We start from the raw sequence: 13537 nt of genomic DNA, 5'->3' as shown, positions 1-13537 counted from the left end.
GAGGGCAGGTCAGCACCAATAATGCAGACCTGACTGTTATAGTCTATTCCTGTCCTGTTGGGTGGCCGGTCCAAACCAGACAGTGATGGATGTGCAGAGAACAACCTGCCTCTGGATCAGTAGCTCCTGAGGCAGGTTGAACTTTGTGAGATGGCACAGGAAATAGATCCTCTGCTTGGCCTTTTTGATGACTGTGTCAATGTTGGACTCCCACTTCAGGTCCTGTGAGATTGTAGATCATAGAAACCTGAAGGTCTCTACAGCCAACACAGTGCTGTTGAGTATGGTGAGGGGGGGCAGTGTTGGTCCACTGTCATAACCACAGTTTTGAGCGTGTTCAGCTCCAGGTTGTTGCCACCACATCACAAGGAGAGCTGTTCAACCTCCCGTCTGTATGCAGACTCATCTCTGTCTCAGATGAGGCCGATGACTGTTGTGTCGTCTGCAAGTTTCAGGACAGACGGGTCTCCTCACGCGCAGTTGTTACAGGGCATTCACAGATACAAAGTAGTGTTTGGTCTCTCATGAACCCGTGTGTGTTGTGTTGAACACGTAATTCACATACTCTGCTCCAACTGGACAGTTGTTTTCTTGCGTAGCAGCTATACTAATGAACAATGTCTGTGATTAGTTTTCACACATCATTGTTCTTTTAACAGCTTTTTGCAGCTCGTTAAAAACAGGTAGTAGAGAAACTGGACACCGCAATGATCAACTTTTCCTCCATTTTGTTTAGAGTTATTTCACGTAGCAGAGGGGAGCAGCAAACAACTATGTGCTTCCATTTCCACATGAATCAAAAGGAGTGTAATTGGCTCTCGCTGGTTGTCACTCACACGGCATCAGAGGACATTTGCATAAAGCTGAGCCTTTCTCGGCTTTCCCCTGTAGTGTTGCTGGGTGCTTTCTGAATCTCTGTTGTTCAGCGGGGGACACTGGGCTGTAAAGTCAGATCACACTGAATAATAGCTGTCATTGTCTCAGTGCTGACTGTCCAGATGCTGGATGAGATTTTCCTAGCCTCACCTGCTACTTACTGTCTGTCAGGAAGTTTGTGATCCACTGACAGGTGAAGGCAGGCACAGTGAGCTGGGTGAGGAGGACTTCTGGGATGATAGTGTTCAATGCCGAACCGAAAATGTAGTGCAGTCCCATGTTGACTGCGTCATCCACCAACCTGTTGCAGGCAAACTGCAGGGGTCCAACAGGGGGGCTGTGGTGTCGCTCATGTGGGTCAACACCAGTTTCTCGATTGATGGGTGTTTCTTGGGGACCAGAATGATAGTGGAGTGTTTGAAGCAGGAGGGAACTTCACACAGCTCCAGTGATCTGACGAAGATCTGTGTAAGGCCATATTCAGATTAAATCAGGTAGTGTGGCGAAAAAGGCTAGTCTTCCCATTCATTTGAATGAAGGTAGTGTGTTTCAGCTGCAGGCATTTTGGCTGCAGTGGTGCCGCACCTGACTGCAGCCTGAAAGTTGAGCCAGAGTCAACTTCTGGAGAAACGCAACCTGACGTCACTGCAGCTGAAGGCTGCCTGTGGCCAATCACAGTTACGTCAGGAGGAGAGGAGGACATTTCTCTTCGTTTGATAACGTTAAAAGTAAAGTTAGGCTTTGCTAATGGCTTCCTGACTCATTTTAAAAAAGATGAGAGAAAAAGAGAGAGAGCAGCTGTGGTCAAACAACCTGGAGAGTGAATGAAGAGAGTGAGTGCTGGTAGCGAGAAAGCCGGACAATCAGATCAATAAAACATTATTTTCCGAGTGTTCCACAGCAGTTGCATTCTAGAGCACAAATAAACACACCCACACACCCCCACACCTCCGCTCAACCCAGTGGCTAAACGCCACACCTTATTGGCTTATTCTATGGAAAATAAACATAATTTTCAGTCACCGCTATGTTCTTAAAGTGTCTAAAGCACTAAAATAAGCAAGAAATAGAAAGAAGATCTATAATCCGCAATGCCCACTTTGGCCACTGAAATCTGCCAGTACAGCACTGCACTAAACATAAAGAGACACATACAATCACAGCGAGTCAGAACACAACAACACATGGAGTTACTGAGAGCTGCTGCTGCATGTGGAGGTGAGGTCAGAGCTTCTCAAATCAAGTTAGTAATGAACGCAACTCCTGTGTGACAAACTACACATTTACAATGTTAGCCAAAAATTGAGTTGATTGCTACAAGGGAGATAGTACATTTTCCCCTAATTTTCTTCCACATTAACTTATTACTAATTAATATGAAAGAGCTGCAAGTGCGTCATTGCAGTGTTCAACAAATGTTACGTTATGTTTGAATCAATAATGTTTAGGGAATGAGGAGCTTTACAGTTCATTCATGGGATTTAGTAAAGGTCTGGTACAAAGACTCTTAAAAATAATGGATGTAGCCACATTGACGTCACCTATTGGTTTGTAGACTCCTGTTTTGAAGCTTTGAATTTGCATTTTGACTAAGGGTCGACTGATTTGTTTTTTTCGGGGCTTTTTTTTGGGTGTCAAAATTTAGAACGCACAATTATGCTTCATTCATTCATTCATCCTTTAGTTGGTTTCAATTACTTAAATGCAGTTGTGGAAAGTAATTAAGTAAATTTATTCAAGTACTGTACTTATGTATAATATCAAGGTACTTGTATTTACTTGAGTATTTCAAATTTATGCTATTTTATACTTCCACTCCACTACATTTCAGAGAGAAATATTTAGTATTTTCTTCTCCACTACATTTACTTGACAGCTTTAGTTGCTAGTTACTTTTCAGATTTCAGAAATCAGTGGGTATTTATGTCTCTCTGTCATGTTTCAGATGTCTGAGTTGTTTGCAGTTACACTAAAGAAACATTTCCACTCACAAGGTTTCGAAAAAATAACTGTTTAAGAACCAAAGTGGTTAAACTCTCCAATATTTCACAAAAATGCAAGGATTAAAGAAAAATTCTGAAAAATAAATCCAAATTCAATTTTACTACTACAACTACATTTTTCCTTCTTTCCTACCCAATCTATTATCTCAAAACCCCTCAGATTTATCTCATGGCCCTCTCATGACAGCACTTAAGAAGCTAACAGAAGAGGTTTTTTTGAAAGCAAGAAGAAGGCTTGGGGCATCCTTGCTGGTGGTGTGGTCCACATATGCTGGGGTCTCTCTGTGCACCATGGACTGAAGAAGTGATGGCATATGACTGAGGGTCACTCATTGGGATGGGGAGATTGTCACCTCAGCCCCCTGCCAACTCTGCTACCAGGCCAGTCCAGTTTTTCAAATGTAAACATCAGATTAAACATCAGTTAAGACCATCTGTATATCCATCTCAACATCGAAGGAAACGGTCCTGGCCACATGGATCTTCTGGGGTTCCTAACTGCCTGAACGGTGGCCTTTTCTCCCCGCTGAGGTTGAGAGGAGATTCCGGGTCCACCGGGCCAGTGCTGAGGGGCTTAAGAGGAGCTTCTACCCTCTGGCCACTGGGATCCTGGATGGGATTGCTACATAGGACTGTCATCAGAGGCCGTTAATCGTACCACAGAGCATGCCTGTCAAAAACTGCGTCAAGTTCAAAGCAGTGTTTCATCAGCAAAAACACCTGGGCTGTGTTTCATGGAGTGCTTTTTGGACTACTGTTGGTACTCATTGCTGTATTGCCTGTACGCGTCTGTCTGGCCAGAGCAATCAACACTGATGGAAATCAACTGGGACGCAGAGTGATTGAGCTTGGGACAAATGCTGGCTCATGGCCAGTTGACGCCCCTACAGTGAGTTTTCATCATAACTTACTGGGATATTTTGCAATCTATGCAAACCCAGGTACCAGATTGAATCACCGATCCAGTGGACTGGTCATCTGCCATCCCATTTCGGAGAATAGCAGGTCTCCTCTTCATGCTGATCCTGCTCTCCGAAGATGTTCAGCTAAATCCTGGACCAGTGACCCCTAGAGTGCTGCAGAACTTCGATGCTGATTTGTACCCGAGTGTGTCTGGGACTCCTCTGGTGCCAGTAATGAATGAGCAGCAACTTTCTGAGCTGCGCTTCTCCCTTAACAAACTTAACTTTGTTAACACGAGGCATGATGTCTCAATGAATAACTTTTCGCTACCGGGCTGCGGAAACCTTGATCCAGTGTCTCTCACAAAACCTGCTGCTGACACCACTGTGTGTCTAAACCCTGCAGTGAGGAGGCAGAGGTTATTCAAAACCTTCCAAACTGTCAATCATGCAAAAGTCTCATGGGACCCGAAGCTGAAACCGAGGGGGCTATTCAGTGGACATTTTAACATCAGAAGCATTACTGCAAAGAGCAATCATCTAACTCATCCTCTGTCAAAATCTGGACTTCCTCTGACTGACTGAAACATGGTTGAAACAAACAACACCTGCGAGTGTGCTTACGATGCCAATACCAATGTTTCAGAAGAGACAGACCCAATGGAAGAGGAGGAAGGGTCAACATCAAATGTGAACATGTGGTTTACAATGAGGGTAACATGCTAGGATATGTTGGGATAAAAATAATGTTATCCCAACAAATGTTTTCTAACAGCATAGGTGTCTATAGGCCCCCTTCTGCAGATGACACTTTCTATGATCAACTCAAAGAAGTCTTGAAAGAGTGCAATCTCAACAAAGAATTATTACTTGTGTTTCATTATGTGAACTGGGAGGATAAATCTAAGAGGAAAAAACTAAAAGTGATCACAGAGAAATTCCAACTAGAACAACTAGTAAAAGGCCCAACTAGGATTGCAGAATGCTCCAGTGCACAAATTGATCTGATATTTACTAACCAGAATAACTAAAAGCTATAATTTAATCACTGGCTTATCAGATCATAACCTAACTCTATGTGAGAGAAAACTGACTAAAAATAGATTTAAGACCACAGCAACTAAGACAATAATCCTTCAATGCATACCCAGAGCTAAGCAAGAAGAATTTGTCAGTGAAATTAACAGCTTGAACTGGGATGATGTACTGTCTGATGATCTGAACTATGGCTGTGATACTTTTACTCACAGGATCAACTCTGTGAGGGAAAGACTTAATGTGAGGATACAGATAAAATCTACGAATAAAAACAATTTACAGTGATTTAATGAAAATTTGTGGAAACTTATGAAATCTAGCGATGCTGCACTAAGGAAGGCAATTAAAACTAGAAGAGACATTGACATGCTGATTTATAAAGGTTAAAGGAACAAAGTTATCCAAGAGCTAAGTGAAGCTAAATCTCATTTTTATCTCAATATTTTGAATGAGGCAAAAGGCAACAGTAAATTGATCTGGAAAAACATCGATAATTTCACAAGGAGGGACCCAAAATTTTTAAGAGATTTTAAGCTCAAAGTATAGGGTATAAGTTAATTGAAGATCATTTTACTGTTGCTTCTGTCTTCAATATTTTTTTTCTTGAGTCTGTAATTGACTTAGAAAAAAAATTAGAAAAAGAAACTGGATATTGTTCCTATAGATGCTACAGGTCAGGTTTTCAAGCTGGTAGAGACTAATGAGTCACAATTAGCCTAAACAAAATCATCAGCTCCTTCAAAAGCTCCAAAAGATGCTTTCCAATTTGACACTATGTTTGTCAAATCACACAAAGTTATTTTAACTCCCCCTGCTGCTCATTTAATTAACTTGTCTTTTAAACAGAGCACTTTTCTTGATGACTGGAAATTGACATTGTCACGCCTGTTTTTAAATCTGGAGACCGCCTTGAAGCCAGTAACTACAGACCAATAGGTATACTGCCAGTACTCTCAAAAGGTTTCTGAGAAAGTTGTCACTAAACAACTGACAACATTTCTTAATACAAGCAATTTTGGTCTACATTGTATGCAATTTGGTTTTAGAGCAAATCATTCCACTGAAACTGCTACCTTGCACTTAATAGAGCAAATTAAATCAAGACTTGACAACGGAGGAGTAGTTGGTGCTGTATTTTTAGATCTGCATAGGGCATTCAATACAGTCAATCATGATGTTTTAATATCAAAACTCTCTAAATTTACCTTCTCATCTAGAGCACTGGCATGGATGTCTTCATATTTATCCAATAAGATACAATGTGTTCAAGTTGGTGACACACTGTCCAGTAACATGAAGTACACAATGGGTGTTCCACACTGGTCAGTGTTAGGCCCACTATTATTTAGCCTATATATTAATGATCTACCTCAACAGTGTCATGATGTAGAACTGCAAATGTATGCAGATGATACCGTTGTGTACACACACATGCAAAAACAGCTGAGTTAGCTGCTGCTAAGCTAACAATTGCATTGGAAAGGATCACACATTGGCTTTATCAATCATGTCTGAGTCTAAATGTAAACAAGACAAAGGGCATGTTTTTCTCTAAACCTATGGTACAACCTCCTAATGCTGATATTTTCATCAAAGGTGAAAAAATTGACATAGTTACTGATTTTAAATATCTTGGTAGCTTTGTATTTTGTATGGTGTGTTTTGTGTGTTTTTTTTCGTTTTGTTTTGGGTTTTTTGTTTGTTTTGGGGTTTTTTTTTTGCTTTGTACTGTTTGTTGTTGTGCTGTTGTATGTTTTGGTTGTGGGGGACTATGGATGCAAATTAGCTTCAAACTAACTCCGGTGCAGTGCATCTTTGATGTTTAAAACTGCACACTGTCCCAACCAATAAATCAAATCAATGCAAAGTAGTTCAAACTAGCTTCACTTCCAGCAGCTACAACAATAAAATGCTGCTAATACATCAACTTATTAGTATTAATTATGTACTTTGTTCAATTTATTTAATATACAGGTCACAGCCCAGTTTTCTGCAAAACAAGTACTTTCACTATAATACTTTAAGTAAATTTGGCTGATAATAAGTATGATTTTAAATGCAGGACTTTTACTTGTAATTAAGTATTTTTGCATTGTGGTATTAATACTATACCATATTAACAATATGTGATAGCAGGGAACCCATCGTTCAAATCTAGACTACTTCATTACTAATGATTACTACAGCTGAATCTGTACACTAGCAATAGAAGTGACTATTCAATTCTGACATGGGTTCACTCCGAGAGTATGAGCAGCCCTGGTAAGTGACGCAGAGTTCGAAATTAACCATGGCCCGTAGCCACAAAAAGGTAACCAAATATTCCATGTAGGTGGCCCCCTGTGCCCACCAAGTTTTATCCTCGTACTGCAAGCCTCCACCAACACAACTGGGAGTCCACATAGGAAGCGAGACATGAGCGAGTGCGTTAACCATTGACTTCACACCGACTCAAACCTGCGTTCAGTGTCTTTGTCCACAGAAACAGCTGTCTGTTCGCAGCAGTTGCAGACCAGTGGCCGGATAACCTGCCTTCACCAGGCTGACTGACAGCAGAAATTTACTGAACAAAATTGCTTTCATGTCGGGTCCACGGGAAGAAATCAGCAGTGTTTGTATTTATTGATTCATTGATTTTATTTCCCCGCCCACTGTAGCGAGTGAATATGCCTGTAGTGAAACAGGCGAGCTCACAGACAGACTGGGAGCGTTGATCAATCAATTTAGATACTGTCAATACATTCAAAACACATATACAGCAGAATATTTGTGTGACATTTGACAGTCTTCTCAACAACAGTTGAATACACGGGGAGAGTGGCTGCCACGTAAAGTGTGCTCTCCCCAAGGGCTTGTAGACAGCCAAAAAAGTGACACCTCGCTCCCCCTACTGGTGGCGCTGTGGCACTACATTAGAGCGCTGCATCAGGGATTTCATCATGTGAAAGCTGCAAGGCTCAGTCTAAAATGTAAAGTATTATCAGCAGCAGCTCATGTACATACATGATCATTTATCCTTTAATATTATACCCTTAGAAAACCAATGATATACAATGGGGTCCAAAAATCTGAGACCACATTGAAAATCTCTAATAATTTAGAGTTTGAGGGTTCAGAAACATTGAAAAACACAAGAAGTAATGACATGTAAAATAAAGAAGAAATATTTAAGATTCTGCACTATTTCTAAGTCAGCAAATCTGTGGCATTAACCAATTTAACTCGTTTGTACAAAAGGTCAGATTTCCTTGAGTTGTAAATCCCTTCCATTGCACTCTCCCATGCCACCCTGCCGAAACATCTTGCCACCCCATGTAAAATGTTTTAGACCCGCCACTGATAAATGCAATTGGCCACAGCAGTAGCACATACAGTATTAACGAGGGCTTGTAAACACTAAGTTACAGCATATCAAGTTCAACACGAAGGTTAACCACTTGATGGAGGTTTTGTACCTTTAGCTAATGCCAGTCACGTTACTTTCCAGAAATACTACCGTTACGTTTCAAGTCCACTGTGTGCAAACTGAAGCCTAAAAGGAAAACAACTCGCTAATGGCAAGGCACTTTGTAAAATGCATGGCACTATGTATCTGGGGAGCTTTGAACAAAACCACAAAAACATTAACAGCGTTATCCAACATTATAGTGTTATCGCCATGTATGTTAGCCAATGGACAAACGGCAGTTTACAAACAAGTGACAGTTAAACGTTAATTTACATTGTGAGAACTAACGTTAAACTGAAAAGGCACCATTATATCACGGTAGTCACACTCGTTTCACGTTATCATGCTATTAAGTTCAACCCAGTCTTTGTCAAAGCTAGCTTAACTAGTTAGCATAGCCGCAGCTAACACTGTACACAGAAACCAAAGCACACAAATAAACAATACAACATGCACATCGACTAAAACAGCATTTAACGGCCTTTAACAACGGTGCTAACCTACCAGTGTTTTTCTATCAAAGCCGCTGTGATGTTGCTCTTCAGCCATCCTGTGAGGACAGTAGAGATGCTCAACACAAAGCTGCGCTCGGTCACTGGTCGAAACTACTCAACTTAAGGGACTACTACAAACATTTCCTCCTTCCCTTTCTTCTTCCTTGCGTTTATTGGCGGATTGCAATACCAACTTATAGGTGTATACCGCCACCTACCGTGCCGGAGTACGTAGAAGTTTACAATCGCTTACTCAAAAAAACAAAACAAAACAAAAAAACTCTACTATATTCTGTTCAACAATCCAGTGTTTACTAAGAACTCTACTATCCATTGTACAGATGTAGGCTACATGCATTCTCTATGGTGTAACTGCTAGGTGATCTCATTCTCCTCTTTGAACAGATATTCTTAAAGCCGGAATGATGAAAGTAGGCTCTATAATGTAAAGAAAGTAGGCTCTATATACTTTTGTTATAGAAATCTTTATTTATTATTATTGTGTGGGAGCTGCGCACTATGTTATCTTCGCTCTTTATTATTATTATTATTATCATTATTATTATTATTATTATTTAGCCGTTTTTCATAGTCCAACTAGTCATACATGTCGTATCAACGTCAAATTGTGCATCCCCATAAGGAGATGTGTGCTATTACTTTTCTTATCTCTAACTTATTCCAATGATTTTATATAATTTTTTAAAGCATCAAAATTTATAATGGAAAGTCAATGGGAGCAATGTTTGAGAGCTCATATCTCAAAAACTAAAAGAGCTAAAGTCTTCAAACTTGATTGACAGATGGCCCATGTGGAAATGCTTAACATATTTCAAAATACGATCTATAGTACCACCATGTGGTCAGTTATTACGTGTTTGACGTTTTGGCTTATACCTCATGAACCGTGAGGCCTATCCAAACAATTTTTGCACAGTGTATTCCTTGGATGGTACCAAGTAGACTGATATAGGCCATGCCCATTTGCGCCATGAAAATTTTTCCGCCACTTTAAATTTTTTCAAAAACACATTTTTATGTGTTTCTAGCAATCTCACTGCTATTCCACACAAACTAGTCATTTTTCATCTGATTTCAGCCAGTCTCATACCAAATCACTGATTCTACTAGCAGAGTCATGGCACACACAACATATGCTTTTTTATGTGTTTCTATCAATTTCACTGCTATTCCACACAAACTAGTCATTTTTCATCATATTTGATCCAGACTCATCCAAAATGCTTAATTCTACTAGCAGAGTCATGGCATACAAAACATGCTTTTTCATGTGTTTCTATCAGTTTCGCTGCTATTACACACAAACTAGTCACTTTTCATCAGATTTGATCCAGACTCACTCCAAATGCTTGATTCTGCAAGCACAGTCACTGCGCACACAGCACATGCTTTTTTATGTGTTTCTATCAGTTTCACTGCTATTCCACAAAACTAGTCACTTTTCATCAGATTCAATCCAGACTCACCCCTAATTCTTGATTCTGCTAGTAGAATCATGGCACACGCAGCATATGCTTTTTTATGTGTTTCTATCAGTTTCACTGCTATTCCACACAAACTAGTCATTTTTCATCATATTTGATCCAGACTCATCCAAAATGCTTAATTCTACTAGCAGAGTCATGGCACACACAGCATATGCTCTTTTATGTGTTTCTATCAGTTTCAATGCTATTGCACACAAACTAGTAAATTTTCATCAGACTTGAGCCAGAATCATAGGAAATCAGTAATTCTACTTAGCAGAGTCATCGCACACACTACGGTTGCAGGAAAAGCAATTTCACTGCTACTCTACACAAACTAGTCATTTTTCATCTGATTTGAGCCAGTCTCATACCAAATCACTGATTCTACTAGAAGAGTCATGGCACACACAACATATGCTTTTTTATGTGTTTCTATCAATTTCACTGCTATTGCACACAAACTAGTCATTTTTCATCAACCGATCATCCAGACTCATCCAAAATGCTTAATTCTACTAGCAGAGTCATGGCATACAAAACATGCTTTTTGATGTGTTTCTATCAGTTTCGTTGCTATTCTACACAAACTAGCCACTTTTCATCAGATTTGATCCAGACTCACCCCGAATGCTTGATTCTGCTAGCAGAGTCACGGCGCACACAGCACATGCTTTTTTATGTGTTTCTATCAGTTTCACTGCTATTCCACAAAACTAGTCACTTTTCATCAGATACAATCCAGACTCACCCCTAATTCTTGATTCTGCGAGTAGAATCATGGCACACACAGCATATGCTTTTTCATGTGTTTCTATCAATTGCACTGCTATTCCACACAAACTAGTCATTTTTCATCATATTTGATCCAGACTCATCCAAAATGCTTAATTCTACTAGCAGAGTCATGGCACACACAACATATGCTCTTTTATGTGTTTCTATCAATGTCACTGCTATTCCAAACAAACTAGTCATTTTTCATCATATTTGATCCAGACTCATCCAAAATACTTAATTCTACTAGCAGAGTCATGGCACACACAGCATATGCTTTTTGATGTGTTTCTATCAGTTTCACTGCTATTCCACACAAACTAGTCATTTTTCATCAACCAATCATCCAGACTCATCCAAAATACTTAATCCTATTACAAGAGTCATGGCACACACAACATATGCTTTTTTATGTGTTTCTATCAGTTTCACTGCTATTCCAAACAAAACTAGTCACTTTTCATCAGATTCGATCCAGACTCACCCCTAATTCTTGATTCTGCTAGCAGAATCATGGCACACGCACCATATGCTTTTTCATGTGTTTCTATCAGTTTCACTGCTATTCCACACAAACTAGTCATTTTTCATCAGAAATGAGCCAAACTCATCCCAAATCCCTTCACTCTGCTAGCAGAACCAAGCATTAGGTGTGAGTCTCGATCGAATATGATGAAAAGTGACTAGTTCGGGCCCAATAACACTGAAATTGACAGAAACACATGAAAATGCATGTACGGTGTGTGCCTTGACTCTGCCAGTACAGCAGAGCGTTTTGGACGAGTCTGCATCGATTCTGATGAAAAGTGACTAGTTTGGGCCCAATAACACTGAAATTGACAGAAACACATGAAAATGCATATACTGTGTGTGCCTTCACTCTGCTAGCAGAACCAAGCATTAGGTGTGAGTCTGGATCGAATATGATGAAAAGTGACTAGTTTGTGTCCGATAACACTGAAATTGATAGAAACACGTGAAAATGCATATTCTCTGTGTGTCTTCACTCTGCTAGCAGAACCAAGCATTAGGTGTGAGTCTGGATCGAATATGATGAAAAGTGACTAGTTTGGGCCCGATAACACTGAAATTGACAGAAACACATGAAAATGCATGTACGGTGTGTGCCTTGACTCTGCCAGTACAGCAGAGCGTTTTGGACGAGTCTGCATCGATTCTGATGAAAAGTGACTAGTTTGGGCCCAATAACACTGAAATTGATAGAAACACATGAAAATGCATATACTGTGTGTGCCTTCCTCTGCTAGCAGAACCGAACATTAGGTGTGAGTCTGGATCGAATATGATGAAAAGTGACTAGTTTCTGTCCGATAACACTGAAATTGATAGAAACACATGAAAATGCATATTCTCTGTGTGTCTTCACTCTGCTAGCAGAACCAAGCATTAGGTGTGAGTCTGGATCGAATATGATGAAAAGTGACTAGTTTCTGTCCGATAACACTGAAATTGATAGAAACACATGAAAATGCATATTCTGTTTGTGTCTTCACTCTGCTAGCAGTACCAAGCATTAGGTGTGAGTCTGGATCGAATATGATGAAAAGTGACTAGTTTGTGTCCGATAACACTGAAATTGATAGAAACACATGAAAATGCATATTCTCTGTGTGTCTTCACTTTGCTAGCAGAACCAAGCATTAGGTGTGAGTCTGGATCGAATGTGATGAAAAGTGACTAGTTTGTGTCCGATAACACTGAAATTGATAGAAACACATGAAAATGCATATTCTCTGTGTGTCTTCACTCTGCTAGCAGAACCAAGCATTAGGTGTGAGTCTGGATCGAATATGATGAAAAGTGACTAGTTTGGGCCCAATAACACTGAAATCTACAGAAACACATGAAAATGCATGTACGGTGTGTGCCTTGACTTTGCCAGTACAGCAGAGCGTTTTGGACGAGTCTGCATCAATTCTGATGAAAAGTGACTAGTTTGGGCCCAATGACACTGAAATTGATAGAAACACATGGAAATGCATATTCTGTGTGTGCCTTCACTCTGCTAGCAGAACCAAGCATTACGTGTGAGTCTGGATCGAATATGATGAAAAGTGACTAGTTTGTGTCCGATAACACTGAAATTGATAGAAACACATGAAAATGCATATTCTCTGTGTGTCTTCACTCTGCTAGCAGAACCAAACATTAGGTGTGAGTCTGGATCGAATATGATGAAAAGTGACTAGTTTGTGTCCGATAACACTGAAATTGATAGAAACACATGAAAATGCATATTCTCTGTGTGTCTTCACTCTGCTAGAAGAACCAAGCATTAGGTGTGAGTCTGGATCGAATATGATGAAAAGTGACTAGTTTGGGCCCAATAACACTGAAATTGACAGAAACACATGGAAATGCGTGTACGGTGTGTGCCGTGACTCTGCCAGTACAGCAGAACGTTTTGGGTGAGTCTGCATCGATTCTGATGAAAAGTGACTAGTTTGGGCCCAATAACACTGAAATTGATAGAAACACATGAAAATGCATA

At 40.1% G+C, this 13537-nt stretch overlaps 1 protein-coding gene across 1 annotated transcript in view; it reads right to left on the bottom strand.

Moving 5' to 3' along the window:
- The window catches only part of fbxo38 (F-box protein 38), a 67967-nt gene extending 58942 nt beyond the window's left edge, over nucleotides 1-9025 (bottom strand). The window contains exon 1 of the mRNA XM_042418005.1: nucleotides 8772-9025. The gene's annotated coding sequence lies outside the window, so the exon portion shown is untranslated. The remainder of the gene's footprint in view (nucleotides 1-8771) is intronic.
- Between the last annotated feature and the right edge of the window lie 4512 nt (nucleotides 9026-13537).

This window comes from Thunnus maccoyii, chromosome 8, assembly GCF_910596095.1.
Source record: "Thunnus maccoyii chromosome 8, fThuMac1.1, whole genome shotgun sequence".
Lineage (NCBI taxonomy): Eukaryota > Metazoa > Chordata > Actinopteri > Scombriformes > Scombridae > Thunnus > Thunnus maccoyii.
Note: the sequence above shows the minus strand (reverse complement) of the source record. Positions and strands in the feature narration are given on the sequence as shown.